The sequence below is a fragment of the Astatotilapia calliptera genome, chromosome 17, assembly GCF_964374335.1.
Source record: "Astatotilapia calliptera chromosome 17, fAstCal68.1, whole genome shotgun sequence".
Lineage (NCBI taxonomy): Eukaryota > Metazoa > Chordata > Actinopteri > Cichliformes > Cichlidae > Astatotilapia > Astatotilapia calliptera.
The window spans coordinates 23,529,316-23,552,150 of record NC_137438.1 but is presented as its reverse complement, the minus strand read 5'-3'; the positions used below and the strand labels follow the sequence as shown (position 1 = coordinate 23,552,150).

The following is a 22,835-nucleotide window of genomic DNA, read 5'->3' as shown; positions in this document are numbered from 1 at the left end:
TCTGTAGCTGATTTCTCGTATTTTAAGTGTGATGAGAAATTTTGACTAGAAACAAGACAAATATACTTGATAAGAGTTTGAGTTTTTGCAGTGTATATGCAGCTGATTGATTTGGTCTTTAACCAACATGGAATCATTTATGTTGGGCAGCTGTGGCTATGTGTACTAATCAGTGCTTCAGTCCACACGTCAAAGGGCAAGATACTGAACCTTCGATTGTCCCCAATGCATTTGGGTGTGAATGAAATGTATGACTATGACTTCTAGTTCAAAAAGGGCTATTTATGTATTTAAGTCCAGTTGTTGCTCATTCACTGTTACCTTGAACGAGTCATGCTATCACCACTCTGTGTAACAGATATTTCCTATATAAGCAAATATGTTTTACACTATTTACCTACTGAAATGAAATGACTGAATGTATCAAACATACATTTTGCTCTTACTTCACATTTTAATATTTTTAATGATAACATTATTAGGTTTTTAATGTCCCTTACTGCAGAATAAAGATTTCTTATGAAAGTTTGGTTTTGTTTTGTTTTTATCTTTAGCTCCATTCTAAGAAAATGACCAGTTTCAAGTGTCCTCAGTGTAGGACACATACAGGATGCCATGCTGAAATGTAAAGCACTTACAATAGAAGCCACCAGAAACAAATTATTCCAGCCTAATTGATGACATTTATGGCATTTGTTTTCTGTGCTGACTGATATGCTGCTCAGTGCTTTGCTGCCTGCTTTTAAATCAGATGTCACTCTGAACATAAACACAAGCTACATGTGATGTCTCTGATGTGTATCTGTTTCTACCCGTGCTGATGCTAGCATGACTAAAGCTAGCCAAGCAGCAGTAAATATGTGAAGTAAGGCAGAAGGATATACTCATCAAACAAACAGGATCATAAGAATATAAAACCACGAGCACTACAAATGTAACAGAAATATGTTGACATAAAATGGCATGTTATTTGAAATCTACACGAAACAATGACACAACTACTTTTTTTCAATTTTTTCAATTTATTTATTTTTTACCAATTGTCCAAATTAGTCTGTGATTGGCCTTAGTGTGACAGAAATCATATTTATATACAACTAAATATGACTCAGCAAACATGTTTTAAATGGATGATTCCTCACTTGATGACGAATGATCCATTTCCATATTTGCTGAGTCTTAAATTTGATGTCAGTGAACTTTTCAGTGGTTGGTGTTAAAAAAAAGCCCCCAAATCCCCTATGAGCAAGCACTTGGCGACAGTGGAGAGGAAAAACTCCCTCTTAATAGGGAGAAACCTCTGACAGAACCGGGCTCAGGAAGGGGTGGCCTTCTGTCTTGACCGAGAGGGCTTCAAATGTTCACTGACAATTTAGTTGTATATAAATATGATTTTTAGGACTTGATGTTGACACCAATTATGTGAAATTGGGGACGCGCACAGTTCCGCTTCTTCTTGTTCTTCTTCTTACTTGGCGGAATCTCTGGCAGGCTCTTGACTTCAGTCTTGAGTTCAGCCACCTTGACATTGAGCATTTTCTGTTTGTCTTGTACACTTTGCAAAGATTCCTGTACAGAAAATGCAGCTGACTCTTCTTTTTCTATCTTCTGTTGTTCTGTGGTGTCTTTTTCTTTCTGAGGCTCCTGCAGAGACCTTGCAGTGGATGGCAGTGAGTCCTCTTTTTCCATCTTGTCCTGTTCTCCAGTCTCGTTTTCTTTCGGAAGCTCAAATTTGTGCATTTCATTTGCAGCAGTGGAATTTTGTTCTTTGTGCTGCTGTGGGATTTTAAGTGAGGAAGCTTTGGCCCCTTTCAGCTCTGGCTCCAGAGACTCTAGCTTCAAATCATGAAGGGCCTTGTTGGGGCAGAGCTGGGATTTCAGGTCACTGATTTCCAGGTTGAGTGTCTCCTGCTCCTGCCTATGTTTAACGGCCTGCTCTTCAAGCTGATTTTGAGCTGCTAGGAGCTGTTTCTGGAGCATCTCAATCTGCTCTTGCTGAATCCTACATTTGAGCTCAAATTCAGCCTCCTTAGAGGACTTCAGTCCTACAGAGTCAGTGTGTGAAGCCTCTGTGGTTGGAGTGGCAGACTCCACACACTGCTCTGTGGTAGGGTGGCTGATTTGGTCCTGCAGGGTAGCAATCACCTCATCCAATATGACCATAGCTTCATTGTCACTCACGAGAGTGTCTGTCTCACTGATGTCATAGGTCTTATTACTAGAAGCCTCTTCCAGCTGCTCTATGAGGCCTTTGATCGTTTCCTCGTGATTTTGCTCGTTCTCGTGAATTTCTTCACGAAGTTTGTTCACCTGAAGCTGGTGATAAGAGGCCCTCTTGTTTGCACCTACCATTTTACCATAAAGGTCGTTCTGATGGTATTGGGAGGCTTCCAGTTGGTGTCTGAGAGCAGCAATCTCGTGCCAGGGATTAAACGGGGGTCTAAATGTGGGAATGGGTTGATATTCCCAAGTCCCTCCATTAGGCACAGGGTTAGCCGTGCTGTTTTGAGCTTCAAGAAGAGCCCGGGCATATGCCCGAGTAATTGCTCTTCTTGGTTCTTCAGCCACTCTTTTCTGTTTTTGCTTTTTTGGTTTCTTTGGTTTCACAACCGTTTCCTTTGGTGGTTGTGCCACAGGAGACTTTTTAGTATTTGGTTGTGCGGCTTTATCAACCTCAGGTTTTGGTGTGATGACCATTTCTATTTTTGCTTCTGCCATTGTAGATGCGTCAGCGTGTGCGTGTGCGTTTCTCTGCGTCCGCCTTGTCTTTGTTTTAACAACCAGGTTGCTTTGTGTTTCTGCCATCTGAGATCCACTAAAGTCGGTTGAACGTCTCCCCTATTTATAGGGTTTTCCAGTAGAATGTGCACTGTGACATCACAGGCTGTTCCTGTGATGCGCTGTTCCTTTGAAGTGCCATGATTGGAACAATTCAAAATAAAATGCCCACAAACCTAATGTAAAGGAAAGGCTTTTATTTTGTAGCACATACTGAATTAACACTATAAAAGCTACTCTACAGGAATTGCAGTAAAAAATAGGCATAATAATTTCTTTCATAATTTAAACAAGGACAGGTAGAAAACGTTCATATTTAGTGAAAGATATTTATTAACATTATCCAATGAGAGTTACTGAATGTCTGTAGGCAGTGAGATCTTGGTGGTTGATGAGGCGACAGAATGTCATCTATGTTTGGTTTTAAATTCAGTTTCAATGCTGAATCTAAGAAACAACAGACTGCAGAGGGAGACTTTAATAGAGGTTTACTAACTCTTACTATCATATACATTGTGGAAAAATCTGTCTTTATTTAGCATAATATATTTGTTATAAGCACTAAATATGTTTTATGATTAACTGATGAACACTAACGTACCAAGCTGAAACTTCAGCTCACCAGTCAGCAGCTTATATTCACAAAAAACAGATAAATCTGCGATCCATGCAACTCTAACCAGCCAACAAAAACATGTGTTCATAATACAAAACAAGTTTACTTTGTGAAATGTTAAAAGGTACAAAAAATAAAACAATAAAATAAAACAATATGTTTTCAAGACTTTTTCACAAGTTCCTATATCTCACTGAAATGTTACTCTGTAGCTGATTTCTCGTATTTTAAGTGTGATGAGAAATTTTGACTAGAAACAAGACAAATATACTTGATAAGAGTTTGAGTTTTTGCAGTGTATATGCAGCTGATTGATTTGGTCTTTAACCAACATGGAATCATTTATGTTGGGCAGCTGTGGCTATGTGTACTAATCAGTGCTTCAGTCCACACGTCAAAGGGCAAGATACTGAACCTTCGATTGTCCCCAATGCATTTGGGTGTGAATGAAATGTATGACTATGACTTCTAGTTCAAAAAGGGCTATTTATGTATTTAAGTCCAGTTGTTGCTCATTCACTGTTACCTTGAACGAGTCATGCTATCACCACTCTGTGTAATAGATATTTCCTATATAAGCAAATATGTTTTACACTATTTACCTACTGAAATGAAATGACTGAATGTATCAAACATACATTTTGCTCTTACTTCACATTTTAATATTTTTAATGATAACATTATTAGGTTTTTAATGTCCCTTACTGCAGAATAAAGATTTCTTATGAAAGTTTGGTTTTGTTTTGTTTTTATCTTTAGCTCCATTCTAAGAAAATGACCAGTTTCAAGTGTCCTCAGTGTAGGACACATACAGGATGCCATGCTGAAATGTAAAGCACTTACAATAGAAGCCACCAGAAACAAATTATTCCAGCCTAATTGATGACATTTATGGCATTTGTTTTCTGTGCTGACTGATATGCTGCTCAGTGCTTTGCTGCCTGCTTTTAAATCAGATGTCACTCTGAACATAAACACAAGCTACATGTGATGTCTCTGATGTGTATCTGTTTCTACCCGTGCTGATGCTAGCATGACTAAAGCTAGCCAAGCAGCAGTAAATATGTGAAGTAAGGCAGAAGGATATACTCATCAAACAAACAGGATCATAAGAATATAAAACCACGAGCACTACAAATGTAACAGAAATATGTTGACATAAAATGGCATGTTATTTGAAATCTACACGAAACAATGACACAACTACTTTTTTTCAATTTTTTCAATTTATTTATTTTTTACCAATTGTCCAAATTAGTCTGTGATTGGCCTTAGTGTGACAGAAATCATATTTATATACAACTAAATATGACTCAGCAAACATGTTTTAAATGGATGATTCCTCACTTGATGACGAATGATCCATTTCCATATTTGCTGAGTCTTAAATTTGATGTCAGTGAACTTTTCAGTGGTTGGTGTTAAAAAAAAGCCCCCAAATCCCCTATGAGCAAGCACTTGGCGACAGTGGAGAGGAAAAACTCCCTCTTAATAGGGAGAAACCTCTGACAGAACCGGGCTCAGGAAGGGGTGGCCTTCTGTCTTGACCGAGAGGGCTTCAAATGTTCACTGACAATTTAGTTGTATATAAATATGATTTTTAGGACTTGATGTTGACACCAATTATGTGAAATTGGGGACGCGCACAGTTCCGCTTCTTCTTGTTCTTCTTCTTACTTGGCGGAATCTCTGGCAGGCTCTTGACTTCAGTCTTGAGTTCAGCCACCTTGACATTGAGCATTTTCTGTTTGTCTTGTACACTTTGCAAAGATTCCTGTACAGAAAATGCAGCTGACTCTTCTTTTTCTATCTTCTGTTGTTCTGTGGTGTCTTTTTCTTTCTGAGGCTCCTGCAGAGACCTTGCAGTGGATGGCAGTGAGTCCTCTTTTTCCATCTTGTCCTGTTCTCCAGTCTCGTTTTCTTTCGGAAGCTCAAATTTGTGCATTTCATTTGCAGCAGTGGAATTTTGTTCTTTGTGCTGCTGTGGGATTTTAAGTGAGGAAGCTTTGGCCCCTTTCAGCTCTGGCTCCAGAGACTCTAGCTTCAAATCATGAAGGGCCTTGTTGGGGCAGAGCTGGGATTTCAGGTCACTGATTTCCAGGTTGAGTGTCTCCTGCTCCTGCCTATGTTTAACGGCCTGCTCTTCAAGCTGATTTTGAGCTGCTAGGAGCTGTTTCTGGAGCATCTCAATCTGCTCTTGCTGAATCCTACATTTGAGCTCAAATTCAGCCTCCTTAGAGGACTTCAGTCCTACAGAGTCAGTGTGTGAAGCCTCTGTGGTTGGAGTGGCAGACTCCACACACTGCTCTGTGGTAGGGTGGCTGATTTGGTCCTGCAGGGTAGCAATAACCTCATCCAATATGACCATAGCTTCATTGTCACTCACGAGAGTGTCTGTCTCACTGATGTCATAGGGCTTATTACTAGAAGCCTCTTCCAGCTGCTCTATGAGGCCTTTGATCGTTTCCTCGTGATTTTTCTCGTTCTCGTGAATTTCTTCACGAAGTTTGTTCACCTGAAGCTGGTGATAAGAGGCCCTCTTGTTTGCACCTACCATTTTACCATAAAGGTCGTTCTGATGGTATTGGGAGGCTTCCAGTTGGTGTCTGAGAGCAGCAATCTCGTGCCAGGGATTAAACGGGGGTCTAAATGTGGGAATGGGTTGATACTCCCAAGTCCCTCCATTAGGCACAGGGTTTTGTCTGCTGGGGTTCTTCCCATTTCTCTCTCTCTCCATGTCCTCCTTTGCATTTGAAATGGGGAGCATTTCTTCATTTTTTGGGTTTGCTCCATCAGCCGTGCTGTTTTGAGCTTCAAGAAGAGCCCGGGCATATGCCCGAGTAATTGCTCTTCTTGGTTCTTCAGCCACTCTTTTCTGTTTTTGCTTTTTTGGTTTCTTTGGTTTCACAACCGTTTCCTTTGGTGGTTGTGCCACAGGAGACTTTTTAGTATTTGGTTGTGCGGCTTTATCAACCTCAGGTTTTGGTGTGATGACCATTTCTATTTTTGCTTCTGCCATTGTAGATGCGTCAGCGTGTGCGTGTGCGTTTCTCTGCGTCCGCCTTGTCTTTGTTTTAACAACCAGGTTGCTTTGTGTTTCTGCCATCTGAGATCCACTAAAGTCGGTTGAACGTCTCCCCTATTTATAGGGTTTTCCAGTAGAATGTGCACTGTGACATCACAGGCTGTTCCTGTGATGCGCTGTTCCTTTGAAGTGCCATGATTGGAACAATTCAAAATAAAATGCCCACAAACCTAATGTAAAGGAAAGGCTTTTATTTTGTAGCACATACTGAATTAACACTATAAAAGCTACTCTACAGGAATTGCAGTAAAAAATAGGCATAATAATTTCTTTCATAATTTAAACAAGGACAGGTAGAAAACGTTCATATTTAGTGAAAGATATTTATTAACATTATCCAATGAGAGTTACTGAATGTCTGTAGGCAGTGAGATCTTGGTGGTTGATGAGGCGACAGAATGTCATCTATGTTTGGTTTTAAATTCAGTTTCAATGCTGAATCTAAGAAACAACAGACTGCAGAGGGAGACTTTAATAGAGGTTTACTAACTCTTACTATCATATACATTGTGGAAAAATCTGTCTTTATTTAGCATAATATATTTGTTATAAGCACTAAATATGTTTTATGATTAACTGATGAACACTAACGTACCAAGCTGAAACTTCAGCTCACCAGTCAGCAGCTTATATTCACAAAAAACAGATAAATCTGCGATCCATGCAACTCTAACCAGCCAACAAAAACATGTGTTCATAATACAAAACAAGTTTACTTTGTGAAATGTTAAAAGGTACAAAAAATAAAACAATAAAATAAAACAATATGTTTTCAAGACTTTTTCACAAGTTCCTATATCTCACTGAAATGTTACTCTGTAGCTGATTTCTCGTATTTTAAGTGTGATGAGAAATTTTGACTAGAAACAAGACAAATATACTTGATAAGAGTTTGAGTTTTTGCAGTGTATATGCAGCTGATTGATTTGGTCTTTAACCAACATGGAATCATTTATGTTGGGCAGCTGTGGCTATGTGTACTAATCAGTGCTTCAGTCCACACGTCAAAGGGCAAGATACTGAACCTTCGATTGTCCCCAATGCATTTGGGTGTGAATGAAATGTATGACTATGACTTCTAGTTCAAAAAGGGCTATTTATGTATTTAAGTCCAGTTGTTGCTCATTCACTGTTACCTTGAACGAGTCATGCTATCACCACTCTGTGTAATAGATATTTCCTATATAAGCAAATATGTTTTACACTATTTACCTACTGAAATGAAATGACTGAATGTATCAAACATACATTTTGCTCTTACTTCACATTTTAATATTTTTAATGATAACATTATTAGGTTTTTAATGTCCCTTACTGCAGAATAAAGATTTCTTATGAAAGTTTGGTTTTGTTTTGTTTTTATCTTTAGCTCCATTCTAAGAAAATGACCAGTTTCAAGTGTCCTCAGTGTAGGACACATACAGGATGCCATGCTGAAATGTAAAGCACTTACAATAGAAGCCACCAGAAACAAATTATTCCAGCCTAATTGATGACATTTATGGCATTTGTTTTCTGTGCTGACTGATATGCTGCTCAGTGCTTTGCTGCCTGCTTTTAAATCAGATGTCACTCTGAACATAAACACAAGCTACATGTGATGTCTCTGATGTGTATCTGTTTCTACCCGTGCTGATGCTAGCATGACTAAAGCTAGCCAAGCAGCAGTAAATATGTGAAGTAAGGCAGAAGGATATACTCATCAAACAAACAGGATCATAAGAATATAAAACCACGAGCACTACAAATGTAACAGAAATATGTTGACATAAAATGGCATGTTATTTGAAATCTACACGAAACAATGACACAACTACTTTTTTTCAATTTTTTCAATTTATTTATTTTTTACCAATTGTCCAAATTAGTCTGTGATTGGCCTTAGTGTGACAGAAATCATATTTATATACAACTAAATATGACTCAGCAAACATGTTTTAAATGGATGATTCCTCACTTGATGACGAATGATCCATTTCCATATTTGCTGAGTCTTAAATTTGATGTCAGTGAACTTTTCAGTGGTTGGTGTTAAAAAAAAGCCCCCAAATCCCCTATGAGCAAGCACTTGGCGACAGTGGAGAGGAAAAACTCCCTCTTAATAGGGAGAAACCTCTGACAGAACCGGGCTCAGGAAGGGGTGGCCTTCTGTCTTGACCGAGAGGGCTTCAAATGTTCACTGACAATTTAGTTGTATATAAATATGATTTTTAGGACTTGATGTTGACACCAATTATGTGAAATTGGGGACGCGCACAGTTCCGCTTCTTCTTGTTCTTCTTCTTACTTGGCGGAATCTCTGGCAGGCTCTTGACTTCAGTCTTGAGTTCAGCCACCTTGACATTGAGCATTTTCTGTTTGTCTTGTACACTTTGCAAAGATTCCTGTACAGAAAATGCAGCTGACTCTTCTTTTTCTATCTTCTGTTGTTCTGTGGTGTCTTTTTCTTTCTGAGGCTCCTGCAGAGACCTTGCAGTGGATGGCAGTGAGTCCTCTTTTTCCATCTTGTCCTGTTCTCCAGTCTCGTTTTCTTTCGGAAGCTCAAATTTGTGCATTTCATTTGCAGCAGTGGAATTTTGTTCTTTGTGCTGCTGTGGGATTTTAAGTGAGGAAGCTTTGGCCCCTTTCAGCTCTGGCTCCAGAGACTCTAGCTTCAAATCATGAAGGGCCTTGTTGGGGCAGAGCTGGGATTTCAGGTCACTGATTTCCAGGTTGAGTGTCTCCTGCTCCTGCCTATGTTTAACGGCCTGCTCTTCAAGCTGATTTTGAGCTGCTAGGAGCTGTTTCTGGAGCATCTCAATCTGCTCTTGCTGAATCCTACATTTGAGCTCAAATTCAGCCTCCTTAGAGGACTTCAGTCCTACAGAGTCAGTGTGTGAAGCCTCTGTGGTTGGAGTGGCAGACTCCACACACTGCTCTGTGGTAGGGTGGCTGATTTGGTCCTGCAGGGTAGCAATAACCTCATCCAATATGACCATAGCTTCATTGTCACTCACGAGAGTGTCTGTCTCACTGATGTCATAGGGCTTATTACTAGAAGCCTCTTCCAGCTGCTCTATGAGGCCTTTGATCGTTTCCTCGTGATTTTTCTCGTTCTCGTGAATTTCTTCACGAAGTTTGTTCACCTGAAGCTGGTGATAAGAGGCCCTCTTGTTTGCACCTACCATTTTACCGTAAAGGTCGTTCTGATGGTATTGGGAGGCTTCCAGTTGGTGTCTGAGAGCAGCAATCTCGTGCCAGGGATTAAACGGGGGTCTAAATGTGGGAATGGGTTGATACTCCCAAGTCCCTCCATTAGGCACAGGGTTTTGTCTGCTGGGGTTCTTCCCATTTCTCTCTCTCTCCATGTCCTCCTTTGCATTTGAAATGGGGAGCATTTCTTCATTTTTTGGGTTTGCTCCATCAGCCGTGCTGTTTTGAGCTTCAAGAAGAGCCCGGGCATATGCCCGAGTAATTGCTCTTCTTGGTTCTTCAGCCACTCTTTTCTGTTTTTGCTTTTTTGGTTTCTTTGGTTTCACAACCGTTTCCTTTGGTGGTTGTGCCACAGGAGACTTTTTAGTATTTGGTTGTGCGGCTTTATCAACCTCAGGTTTTGGTGTGATGACCATTTCTATTTTTGCTTCTGCCATTGTAGATGCGTCAGCGTGTGCGTGTGCGTTTCTCTGCGTCCGCCTTGTCTTTGTTTTAACAACCAGGTTGCTTTGTGTTTCTGCCATCTGAGATCCACTAAAGTCGGTTGAACGTCTCCCCTATTTATAGGGTTTTCCAGTAGAATGTGCACTGTGACATCACAGGCTGTTCCTGTGATGCGCTGTTCCTTTGAAGTGCCATGATTGGAACAATTCAAAATAAAATGCCCACAAACCTAATGTAAAGGAAAGGCTTTTATTTTGTAGCACATACTGAATTAACACTATAAAAGCTACTCTACAGGAATTGCAGTAAAAAATAGGCATAATAATTTCTTTCATAATTTAAACAAGGACAGGTAGAAAACGTTCATATTTAGTGAAAGATATTTATTAACATTATCCAATGAGAGTTACTGAATGTCTGTAGGCAGTGAGATCTTGGTGGTTGATGAGGCGACAGAATGTCATCTATGTTTGGTTTTAAATTCAGTTTCAATGCTGAATCTAAGAAACAACAGACTGCAGAGGGAGACTTTAATAGAGGTTTACTAACTCTTACTATCATATACATTGTGGAAAAATCTGTCTTTATTTAGCATAATATATTTGTTATAAGCACTAAATATGTTTTATGATTAACTGATGAACACTAACGTACCAAGCTGAAACTTCAGCTCACCAGTCAGCAGCTTATATTCACAAAAAACAGATAAATCTGCGATCCATGCAACTCTAACCAGCCAACAAAAACATGTGTTCATAATACAAAACAAGTTTACTTTGTGAAATGTTAAAAGGTACAAAAAATAAAACAATATGTTTTCAAGACTTTTTCACAAGTTCCTATATCTCACTGAAATGTTACTCTGTAGCTGATTTCTCGTATTTTAAGTGTGATGAGAAATTTTGACTAGAAACAAGACAAATATACTTGATAAGAGTTTGAGTTTTTGCAGTGTATATGCAGCTGATTGATTTGGTCTTTAACCAACATGGAATCATTTATGTTGGGCAGCTGTGGCTATGTGTACTAATCAGTGCTTCAGTCCACACGTCAAAGGGCAAGATACTGAACCTTCGATTGTCCCCAATGCATTTGGGTGTGAATGAAATGTATGACTATGACTTCTAGTTCAAAAAGGGCTATTTATGTATTTAAGTCCAGTTGTTGCTCATTCACTGTTACCTTGAACGAGTCATGCTATCACCACTCTGTGTAACAGATATTTCCTATATAAGCAAATATGTTTTACACTATTTACCTACTGAAATGAAATGACTGAATGTATCAAACATACATTTTGCTCTTACTTCACATTTTAATATTTTTAATGATAACATTATTAGGTTTTTAATGTCCCTTACTGCAGAATAAAGATTTCTTATGAAAGTTTGGTTTGGTTTTGTTTTTATCTTTAGCTCCATTCTAAGAAAATGACCAGTTTCAAGTGTCCTCAGTGTAGGACACATACAGGATGCCATGCTGAAATGTAAAGCACTTACAATAGAAGCCACCAGAAACAAATTATTCCAGCCTAATTGATGACATTTATGGCATTTGTTTTCTGTGCTGACTGATATGCTGCTCAGTGCTTTGCTGCCTGCTTTTAAATCAGATGTCACTCTGAACATAAACACAAGCTACATGTGATGTCTCTGATGTGTATCTGTTTCTACCCGTGCTGATGCTAGCATGACTAAAGCTAGCCAAGCAGCAGTAAATATGTGAAGTAAGGCAGAAGGATATACTCATCAAACAAACAGGATCATAAGAATATAAAACCACGAGCACTACAAATGTAACAGAAATATGTTGACATAAAATGGCATGTTATTTGAAATCTACACGAAACAATGACACAACTACTTCTTTTCAATTTTTTCAATTTATTTATTTTTTACCAATTGTCCAAATTAGTCTGTGATTGGCCTTAGTGTGACAGAAATCATATTTATATACAACTAAATATGACTCAGCAAACATGTTTTAAATGGATGATTCCTCACTTGATGACGAATGATCCATTTCCATATTTGCTGAGTCTTAAATTTGATGTCAGTGAACTTTTCAGTGGTTGGTGTTAAAAAAAAGCCCCCAAATCCCCTATGAGCAAGCACTTGGCGACAGTGGAGAGGAAAAACTCCCTCTTAATAGGGAGAAACCTCTGACAGAACCGGGCTCAGGAAGGGGTGGCCTTCTGTCTTGACCGAGAGGGCTTCAAATGTTCACTGACAATTTAGTTGTATATAAATATGATTTTTAGGACTTGATGTTGACACCAATTATGTGAAATTGGGGACGCGCACAGTTCCGCTTCTTCTTGTTCTTCTTCTTACTTGGCGGAATCTCTGGCAGGCTCTTGACTTCAGTCTTGAGTTCAGCCACCTTGACATTGAGCATTTTCTGTTTGTCTTGTACACTTTGCAAAGATTCCTGTACAGAAAATGCAGCTGACTCTTCTTTTTCTATCTTCTGTTGTTCTGTGGTGTCTTTTTCTTTCTGAGGCTCCTGCAGAGACCTTGCAGTGGATGGCAGTGAGTCCTCTTTTTCCATCTTGTCCTGTTCTCCAGTCTCGTTTTCTTTCGGAAGCTCAAATTTGTGCATTTCATTTGCAGCAGTGGAATTTTGTTCTTTGTGCTGCTGTGGGATTTTAAGTGAGGAAGCTTTGGCCCCTTTCAGCTCTGGCTCCAGAGACTCTAGCTTCAAATCATGAAGGGCCTTGTTGGGGCAGAGCTGGGATTTCAGGTCACTGATTTCCAGGTTGAGTGTCTCCTGCTCCTGCCTATGTTTAACGGCCTGCTCTTCAAGCTGATTTTGAGCTGCTAGGAGCTGTTTCTGGAGCATCTCAATCTGCTCTTGCTGAATCCTACATTTGAGCTCAAATTCAGCCTCCTTAGAGGACTTCAGTCCTACAGAGTCAGTGTGTGAAGCCTCTGTGGTTGGAGTGGCAGACTCCACACACTGCTCTGTGGTAGGGTGGCTGATTTGGTCCTGCAGGGTAGCAATAACCTCATCCAATATGACCATAGCTTCATTGTCACTCACGAGAGTGTCTGTCTCACTGATGTCATAGGGCTTATTACTAGAAGCCTCTTCCAGCTGCTCTATGAGGCCTTTGATCGTTTCCTCGTGATTTTTCTCGTTCTCGTGAATTTCTTCACGAAGTTTGTTCACCTGAAGCTGGTGATAAGAGGCCCTCTTGTTTGCACCTACCATTTTACCATAAAGGTCGTTCTGATGGTGTTGGGAGGCTTCCAGTTGGTGTCTGAGAGCAGCAATCTCGTGCCAGGGATTAAACGGGGGTCTAAATGTGGGAATGGGTTGATACTCCCAAGTCCCTCCATTAGGCACAGGGTTTGGTCTGCTGGGGTTCTTCCCATTTCTCTCTCTCTCCATGTCCTCCTTTGCATTTGAAATGGGGAGCATTTCTTCATTTTTTGGGTTTGCTCCATCAGCCGTGCTGTTTTGAGCTTCAAGAAGAGCCCGGGCATATGCCCGAGTAATTGCTCTTCTTGGTTCTTCAGCCACTCTTTTCTGTTTTTGCTTTTTTGGTTTCTTTGGTTTCACAACCGTTTCCTTTGGTGGTTGTGCCACAGGAGACTTTTTAGTATTTGGTTGTGCGGCTTTATCAACCTCAGGTTTTGGTGTGATGACCATTTCTATTTTTGCTTCTGCCATTGTAGATGCGTCAGCGTGTGCGTGTGCGTTTCTCTGCGTCCGCCTTGTCTTTGTTTTAACAACCAGGTTGCTTTGTGTTTCTGCCATCCGAGATCCACTAAAGTCGGTTGAACGTCTCCCCTATTTATAGGGTTTTCCAGTAGAATGTGCACTGTGACATCACAGGCTGTTCCTGTGATGCGCTGTTCCTTTGAAGTGCCATGATTGGAACAATTCAAAATAAAATGCCCACAAACCTAATGTAAAGGAAAGGCTTTTATTTTGTAGCACATACTGAATTAAATTTACCGCCACATCTCCTTAAACCCTTTCAGCCTTTACCCACCCCCAGCGCACCCATTCAAGTGTCCCATTCATTAAGGCTTGGAGAGAAAAGGCATGGCTGGAAAGCGGGGAACTTTAGCCTTCCCTGAAGAAATGCTATTATAGAGGGTGAAAAGCGCTTAGGGAGCGTGAGGAAGAGGAGGAGAAGGAGGAGGAGAGAGTCTTCTTCAGTTCATTTGCTTGAAAGAAACAGAGTTGCTTCTCAGGCAGAGATACAAAAAGGAGGGAAGGCAATAAATAAAATGAAGAAATTGAATTAAAGGCTTGTGCACACAGGTTCAGATGTCTTGGAGAACTGAAGATTAGAGCACACTGTTCATGGTTTTACTAGATGTACCTGCTGCCTGGCTCATCTGAAGCTAACCTACAAGAAAATGTAATTTATTTAACACTTCTGATCTCAAACTTGGTTTGAAATGTTAAAAATGTTTTTAAACAAAGATTTAAACTATGAAGATTTTTAAATTAAATAACTGACACACTCAAAGTTATAATATAACACGAAATTGCCAAATAAAGATAGCTGGGTTAGGATAACAAGATATGCACTGACTGTGGTGCAAGCTCCGTTTACAAAGGATGGGCTCGCTTATACTCTTTAACAAGGATCTGAAACTAAGATACACAGCTGAAAACCCTTTGCATCGACATGTAAGGCAGTGCTACAACCAGCAGTCCTGCATAAATAATAAACTTTGGGCTAACGTGGCAGGCTACCCATGATATTTAGGATAAACCACACAGAACCAGATCAAAAACCAGTATAGACAACTGCAACCAGATGCATGTGGTGCACAAGCTGATTCACGAAGTCACAGTTTGAATCCTTGAGTGAGAGAGCAACTTTAATCTGAGGCAGGCCCGGCCCTAACCAATCTGGCGCCCTAGGCAAGATTTTAGGTGGCGCCCTCCTACATCGGCAGTGTAGTGTATGTACTCAGAAGAAACCGAATAGCTTTGTCTTTGACCTTTTTTTTTTTACTTAAAGAAAGCAAATTCACAATCAGAATAATTAACAAGATAAAAAAATATATGAATAAATAAATGAATACAAAAAATAAAAAATGAATATATGAAATACAATAAATTTTACATACATAAACACAATAAAACGTGTCAACAAGTTGGATAAAATAAATTAAAAATACAATATAAATAAGGCACTGCACAAAACAAGATATTAAATAAACCAGTATGACTTTAACAACTATATTACAAAAAAGGGGATCCTACAGAGTTGCTTTTTAATACTGCATTAACTAGAATGACTTACAAATTACTGTACACCACCCCCTCATCAACCTCACATCACCTGCTACAGCCTTACTCTCCTAGTCTTTCTTGCAGCAAAGTCATCTACAACATCATCATATGACAACTGATTTGAGACTACATGATTTATGCTTATGATGGAAAGTCCACTGAGACGTTCTTGCATCATAGTAGATCTCAGGTAGGTTTTAATGAGTTTGAGCTTAGAGAAGCTTCTTTCAGCAGCAGCCACTGTAACAGGAAGAGTGGCAAAGATTCTCAGAGCAACCCACATGTTGGGGTAAATTTCTGCCAGCTTCTTCTCATGCAGGAAGGTCAAGAGTTCCATGTTTGTCATGTTCTTTGATGGCAATGGTGGGAAATTCTGCATTTCCATTGCAAGCTCTGTGCCATTAATGTCCGGCTGGCTGTCATGGGTCAGAGTAGTACTCAGTGTTTGGCACTGCTGTAGCAGCTCTTCTATTTGTAAGTTGTGGAAATTGAGGAGTACTCCAAACTTGTCATTCACCTCTCCAAGGTTCTGAAATCTCTCATCAAGTGAAGAGATGGCTGTATCCACTACCACATTAAAAAATGTGGTTTCCATTTTTTTTAAGGGCATCTTGTATGGGCTCATCTGGAGACTCATAACCGAAGTGCCTTTTGGTGGTTCTCAATCGCTTTTGTTTGAGTTCAGCCTCCACATTCATTTCTTCACACATCTCCTTTGCCGTTGTCTGTGCATCAGAAAATCCAGTGTTTCTGTAGCTGGTGAGGGAATCTTTGGTTTTCTTCAGCAAGTCGACAGCCACATCTAGCTGCATGGAGGGCGACTGCACCGCTTGATGCTGCTGCAAAACTGGTGGGTTGTGCTGCTGAGGTGGAGGCAACAGGAAGACCGCTTGATGCTGCTGCATCATGGCTGGGTTGTGCTGCTGATGCTGCATCACTGGTGGGTTGTGCTGCTGAAGTGGAGGCAGCAGCGGTAGATGTGGTAGATGGCCCAGGGGTGGGATTTAGAAACTTCAACAGTGCATCTGAAGAGAGGAGTATGTGACACCACTGAGTATTAAAGTCTAATAATAAAAACATATGATTCCAGGAATAAAATGAAATGATATAATATAAATGAAAAACCAAAGAGATATATGTATGATGTTAACTGATATGCAAATTAGATTAGATTCAATTTATTGTCATCATTACAGTGAAATGCTGAATAGCAGAATGCAAAGTAACAGTATAATATCATATGAGAATGTTATTTTATGATTATCTTTGACCGAATCACAGCAGTGCTCATATTAAAAAACAGCATTCCCTCTCATGTGATATTGCTTAACATTAATGATGTGCACTTTAACAACTAGGCTTAGAACTATAATATATACAGGGGTGGAAAAGTGACTATTACCTGCAGGGTAAACGTTAGCTAACCAGAAGGCAATAACAATGTAAACAAAAAACACCTGCTTAAAAGATGAATACAAATGAGGAATGGTGGGAAAGGTGGGAGTACTGTAATTACCTAACGTTACATTATTATTTTCCATAACAATTTAGCCCCCTCCACAATATTAACTGACGTTAAAACAGTTAACTAGCTATTTATTGATTAGCAATTAGCTAATCATGTAACATTAGCTTAATGCTAAAAATTTAGGTTACTATCACATTCAGACAAATAATTTCATGTAGGCTAACGTTACCTACCTCTGTCTTTTTCTCGTTTCTCCTCCTCTTCTTTTCTCTTTTTTCTTCCCTGGGCACCTGACAGTTTTGGCCGTTTTGACATCTTGTGTTGATTTTTTGATGTGGTGACGTCCAAAAGGAACCATGATACGGGAAGGGAGGGGGCGCACCGTGCTGGGAGGGGGGGCGTAATGTTGTAACAAATAATATTTCTATTAAATAAGCTTTACTTTGCATTTTAATTAACGTGGGATTATTTTTTGTATTTAGAAATAATAGTAAATAATAAAATGTGCCATTAATAATAGCACCAACTTTTTTTTTTTTTTCAACATTTGTGGCACTGGCGTGGCGCCCCCTGATGGACGGCGCCCTTAGCATTTGCCTATACGGCCTATGCCACGGGCCGGCCCTGATCTGAGGAGTACGAGCTTGTAAATGTATACTACTGTCATATCGAGTGCTGCTTGATAGGCAGACTCAGGGAAATGCTCAGAAATATAGCTTTATTTCTGAAACTCATAAGGTGGTTCTAGGAAGCAGATCTACCAAGAATACTATTACAATTGGAATGCTAGGAAGTCAGAACTTACTACACAAAAGGAAAACGGGGCACAAGGAAGACACACAGCACAAGGATATAGGGACCATGAGGAATAACACAACAAAGGGCAGAAGAAAACTGAGGACCAAAGTTTAGATGTGAGGTAAAGGCAAAGTGGAGACACGTGAGGGAAGACAGCTGAACAGAATCCAACTAATGAGCCGAAGAGAAGCAAAGCGGAACATAACACACACAGAATGAGAGACTATCAGAATACGTCAGGAATGCGGGAACAGAAATGCAGACTCAACACAAAGACAGAAAGGGAAACACGCAGAGACAAGGCTGACCTCATTCAGAGATCAATCCAACACCACACCAGGGCAGACTGGAAACAAAAGGGAACCAACAACAACTAAGGAACTGAGAACTAGAAACTTAGATAACACAACTCAGAAGTGCTGGGAAATAATACTGTAGTCAAAGGATGACACACAATATAGAACTAGAATGTAAATCACCGGGTACGACCCAGGAAACATGACAGGACTTAGAAGAAAATGGTCTGTGCACACAACTGGTCGCATAATAATAAGCTTCTTTTGATCTGCTGCCTCTGTTAAATGTACTGCATTACTGCAATATTCACACAAACTCAACATTTCCTTCATAATTAAAATTAAAGCCTTCATTTCAAAACTTACGTTATTTGAAGAAAAATGGCACAGGAGATTATCCACGGCTTTGATATTCACCCTCTGAAAACTGCTTACTAATTCTCACACACCAGGGAGGAAGTGAGGGAGAGACAGCAAGCATCATACAGGGAAGAACATGGAGAGGGAGAGGACAGCAGCTATGGGGAGAGCACGGAGATGTGGCTGATGAAGATGATCAGACAGACAGATGAAGGAGTGTCACAGTTTTAAACTTGGCACTACAGATCTGCTCTGACCCTGTGCGCCCTGCAGTCCCTGTTCACCAATCTGCAGACGAAGAGACGTAGCCATATACTCCATATGTACGTGAATAGGTCTCATCTGCTGCAGATTAAGCAGCTGTTTGCTAGGAAGTTCACAGTATCAGCGTATTTCTGTTTCCCGCCTCGTGGCCAAAGATTTATTTCAGGTCTAGCCGAGAAGGACTTAGTGACGGATTTATAAAAGAGTCGTGCACCTCGCACTGTTGATTCTACATTTCAGCAGGCTTGGCTTCATGGCTGACCCGCTGCTGGAGTGTTTGATAATACCATGTCAGACTGATTACTTCTGCCTGATGATACATGTAGATGCCCGGACTGATTAGTCACTGTCCCCACTGCCAAGCTTTAGCCGCAGCAGCCTCCGTCCTACTCTGCTTGTATGAAAGTCTAAGGATCCTTACTTAGTCACTGCTGGACCTAATGGGGCTCATCCCTATCAACAGAAAAACATAGAAGAACATCTGCATAGTTGAATCTAGTCTTGTGGACTAAATATAGAGGGATTACACCCAGTTTTAGTTTTCAAGGTTCCTTTGGATTGCAGCAGAACTGCAGGGTTGAAAGGGATTAAACGTGCAGTGCTAAGTTCTGCAAGTACACGAATAAGTGACAGAGAGGAAGATCGTGCAGAAGATAAAAGCCTAGAGGTGACAGACAGGCAGGGAAGTTCTCTTCCAAAGGGGAGAAGCATAAAAATGTTGGAAAATATAATTGTTGGCTCAGATTTGTAATGAAAGTGAGCAGGAGGGTGGCAGCTTTAATGGGAAGAGAGGGTGAATGTGAGGACAGGGAAGCAGAGGGAGATGAAAGGAGGGGTGTTTTTGGCTCGGCGGGGCACAGGCAGGGCTTAAAAGCGAGGAAATTTTCTGTGCCTGAGACATGTTTGAGTGTCAGGAAACGCAACGAAAGGAGAGTGAAAATGAAGGTGATTACGGCTGAAAATGTTTGCTTTACTCCGAGACACTTCATTTCCTGCATCATGGAGGAATATAACGCACAAATTTAGCATGAATTGATGGCAAATATATGTAAAAATAAACACAAAAACAAAAAAAATGTGTGTGTGTTTTAGATTTATAATTTATAAGAACTTTGGACATCTTTAATTATGTTATTTAAGCTAAAATACCTAAAAAGAAAATAGTTTACAGACTTGTTCAAACTGGTGGCTCACGGCTTACTTTGATTAAAGTTGTTTGGAGAGGAAACATCAGACCTCCTCCTCCTCCTTCAATTGTTCCCTCTGGCTGTTTCATATCTACCTGACCGCGTCCATGTGGCGCCACATGAGAGGAAGGGGTGCTGTGCAGATACTGACTAAAATCACAGCAGTGTGTGTGTGTGTGTGAGTGTGTGTGTGTGTGTGTGTGTGTGTGTGTGTGTGTGTGTGAGTGAGTGAGTGAGAGAGAGAGAGAGAATAATGCTGTTTTCCAAGGAAGATTCAGAGATTTTATGAACTCATAAATCATATTTGTGGTGTATTATGTTGGGGGAAAAGACTCATTTGAACAGAATGAGAATCCTCTGCTTCTTTTATGCTTTTATCAGGAGAGACGGATGCATCTGTTCTATATGTTCCATGGATATATCCCCTGCATTTCCTTTCTTTAGTGGTATAAAATGCTAAAAACAAAGGCGTGACTTGAAGGCTAATTGTGAAGCATTGTGGGCTGTCCATAAGTCAGGAAACATTTGGTAATTGTACTCAAAGTCTGACTACTACTTCCATGAAGTCATAAAACCTCTGCTGCATATACACTGCAAAAACTCAAACTCTTATCAAGTATATTTGTCTTGTTTCTAGTCAAAATTTCTCATCACACTTGAAATACAAGAAATCAGCTACAGAGTAACATTTCAGTGAGATATAGGAACTTGTGAAAAAGTCTTGAAAACATATTGTTTTATTTTATTGTTTTATTTTTTGTACCTTTTAACATTTCACAAAGTAAACTTGTTTTGTATTATGAACACATGTTTTTGTTGGCTGGTTAGAGTTGCATGGATCGCAGATTTATCTGTTTTTTGTGAATATAAGCTGCTGACTGGTGAGCTGAATTTTCAGCTTGGTACGTTAGTGTTCATCAGTTAATCATAAAACATATTTAGTGCTTATAACAAATATATTATGCTAAATAAAGACAGATTTTTCCACAATGTATATGATAGTAAGAGTTAGTAAACCTCTATTAAAGTCTCCCTCTGCAGTCTGTTGTTTCTTAGATTCAGCATTGAAACTGAATTTAAAACCAAACATAGATGACATTCTGTCGCCTCATCAACCACCAAGATCTCACTGCCTACAGACATTCAGTAACTCTCATTGGATAATGTTAATAAATATCTTTCACTAAATATGAACGTTTTCTACCTGTCCTTGTTTAAATTATGAAAGAAGTTATTATGCCTGAGAATCTCTAGAATGTCGACTACTTTCCACTAAACAGTTGTCTTCTACTTTGGTTAGTTTTTTTAACAACCATTTAAAAAACATATTTTGCTTTTGTTTTATTTTTTACTGCAATTCCTGTAGAGTAGCTTTTATAGTGTTAATTCAGTATGTGCTACAAAATAAAAGCTTTTCCTTTACATTAGGTTTGTGGGCATTTTATTTTGAATTGTTCCAATCATGGCACTTCAAAGGAACAGCGCATCACAGGAACAGCCTGTGATGTCACAGTGCACATTCTACTGGAAAACCCTATAAATAGGGGAGACGTTCAACCGACTTTAGTGGATCTCGGATGGCAGAAACACAAAGCAACCTGGTTGTTAAAACAAAGACAAGGCGGACGCAGAGAAACGCACACGCACACGCTGACGCATCTACAATGGCAGAAGCAAAAATAGAAATGGTCATCACACCAAAACCTGAGGTTGATAAAGCCGCACAACCAAATACTAAAAAGTCTCCTGTGGCACAACCACCAAAGGAAACGGTTGTGAAACCAAAGAAACCAAAAAAGCAAAAACAGAAAAGAGTGGCTGAAGAACCAAGAAGAGCAATTACTCGGGCATATGCCCGGGCTCTTCTTGAAGCTCAAAACAGCACGGCTGATGGAGCAAACCCAAAAAATGAAGAAATGCTCCCCATTTCAAATGCAAAGGAGGACATGGAGAGAGAGAGAAATGGGAAGAACCCCAGCAGACCAAACCCTGTGCCTAATGGAGGGACTTGGGAATATCAACCCATTCCCACATTTAGACCCCCGTTTAATCCCTGGCACGAGATTGCTGCTCTCAGACACCAACTGGAAGCCTCCCAATACCATCAGAACGACCTTTACGGTAAAATGGTAGGTGCAAACAAGAGGGCCTCTTATCACCAGCTTCAGGTGAACAAACTTCGTGAAGAAATTCACGAGAACGAGCAAAATCACGAGGAAACGATCAAAGGCCTCATAGAGCAGCTGGAAGAGGCTTCTAGTAATAAGCCCTATGACATCAGTGAGACAGACACTCTCGTGAGTGACAATGAAGCTATGGTCATATTGGATGAGGTGATTGCTACCCTGCAGGACCAAATCAGCCACCCTACCACAGAGCAGTGTGTGGAGTCTGCCACTCCAACCACAGAGGCTTCACACACTGACTCTGTAGGACTGAAGTCCTCTAAGGAGGCTGAATTTGAGCTCAAATGTAGGATTCAGCAAGAGCAGATTGAGATGCTCCAGAAACAGCTCCTAGCAGCTCAAAATCAGCTTGAAGAGCAGGCCGTTAAACATAGGCAGGAGCAGGAGACACTCAACCTGGAAATCAGTGACCTGAAATCCCAGCTCTGCCCCAACAAGGCCCTTCATGATTTGAAGCTAGAGTCTCTGGAGCCAGAGCTGAAAGGGGCCAAAGCTTCCTCACTTAAAATCCCACAGCAGCACAAAGAACAAAATTCCACTGCTGCAAATGAAATGCACAAATTTGAGCTTCCGAAAGAAAACGAGACTGGAGAACAGGACAAGATGGAAAAAGAGGACTCACTGCCATCCACTGCAAGGTCTCTGCAGGAGCCTCAGAAAGAAAAAGACACCACAGAACAACAGAAGATAGAAAAAGAAGAGTCAGCTGCATTTTCTGTACAGGAATCTTTGCAAAGTGTACAAGACAAACAGAAAATGCTCAATGTCAAGGTGGCTGAACTCAAGACTGAAGTCAAGAGCCTGCCAGAGATTCCGCCAAGTAAGAAGAAGAACAAGAAGAAGCGGAACTGTGCGCGTCCCCAATTTCACATAATTGGTGTCAACATCAAGTCCTAAAA

General features: G+C 40.2%; 1 protein-coding gene across 2 annotated transcripts in view; it reads left to right on the top strand.

Annotated features, from left to right (window-relative positions):
• Positions 1-22,835, top strand: part of tmcc3 (transmembrane and coiled-coil domain family 3) — an 89,903-nt gene that overhangs the window by 24,537 nt on the left and 42,531 nt on the right. The gene's annotated exons all lie outside the window — the stretch shown is intronic.